The sequence below is a fragment of the Centroberyx gerrardi genome, chromosome 8 (genome assembly GCF_048128805.1).
Source record: "Centroberyx gerrardi isolate f3 chromosome 8, fCenGer3.hap1.cur.20231027, whole genome shotgun sequence".
NCBI lineage: Eukaryota > Metazoa > Chordata > Actinopteri > Beryciformes > Berycidae > Centroberyx > Centroberyx gerrardi.
The window spans coordinates 17465999-17467292 of NC_136004.1; positions in this window are offsets into that span (position 1 = coordinate 17465999).

Genomic DNA, 1294 nt, shown 5'->3' on the forward strand with positions numbered 1-1294 from the left:
ATTAGTTCTTTGTCCTGCACAGCTTTGTAAATTTCATGAACCTCACTTTCTCTCTCTCTCTCTCCCCCAGTCAGCAAAATTTGAATGTTCATCATCAGAAATAATTTCTTTTCTTCCTTTTTTTTTTTGTTGCTAATATTATCTTTGTTATCTTCTCTAAAACTTCAGTTAAATGTACAAAGTGCTTGACATTGTGGAATTTGTATGCATTAAATAGCAATACTGCAATACCAATATTTCACCGTTTTTTGAAGATGAAATGCTGTCAAGTTGTTGTAATAAATATTTTCCTCTGAAGTTTATGAGTCTGTTCTGATCCATTTTTTTTTTCAAGCAGAGCATTTCATTTTTTTTCTTCTTACATAGTACAACAGGGAAAGATGTAGACAAGGTGGGTCACTGAGCAGAAACTGGCTTTGGATTAATTGTAGGCTTGTGGCCTTTTAGAGCAGCGCTTGCATGTGGAAGTGAGTATTGAGAATAATACACTGTTATTCTTCACGCACAATGTCATGTACTTCCTTCTTGTAGCCTATTATTTATTTGGTGTGGAGGATTTTAGGTATATAGATTGTCCAATCTGGTATAGCCCAAACCCCAATGATCTCTTTGTAGGGGTTTTTGAGTATGAAATAAAACATGGATTGAAACTGCATACATGAACCCTGCCCTGTGTTGGAGTAGGACATCCTGACACCTGTGACACCTGACATCTGCACTGATGTGCAGTTTTGGGAAGATTTCTTTCAAAATGTAATCTGTTACAGATTAATGATTACTTGGTTAAAGTTATAATCTGTAACAATTCACTTGATTATTCACTCTCATCAATGTAATCTGATACTTTGTAGTTACATTTGAATTACCTTACCTCTAAAACCCATAGAATGGGAAGTGAAGATATGTGTATAATTACTGTGTATGGAATTACCCTTTTATAATTTTTTGTAATCTGATTACTGTATACCCGTTACATGTAATCGGGTAACTCCCCAACCCCTCTGAGAGCTCATTGGACCTCTATCTCTGAATTAGTACAACGACGTGTCATCAGAAACATAAGAACTATAACCTTTGGGAAATGGTGTAGAATTTCTGGAAAGTACAGAAAAAAAAACACATTTTCGATGGAAGCCCGCAGAAGTTGAACCACTTGCCCATTTCACGGCGCAAATGTCAATCTATAAAGTACATTACAATAACATATTTGTTCTGAATGAAAGGTGACGTTCGTTACTTCTGTATTTGCTATGATTATTCAGTGGTAAGCAAGACGGAAGTAAATCAAGTGGGA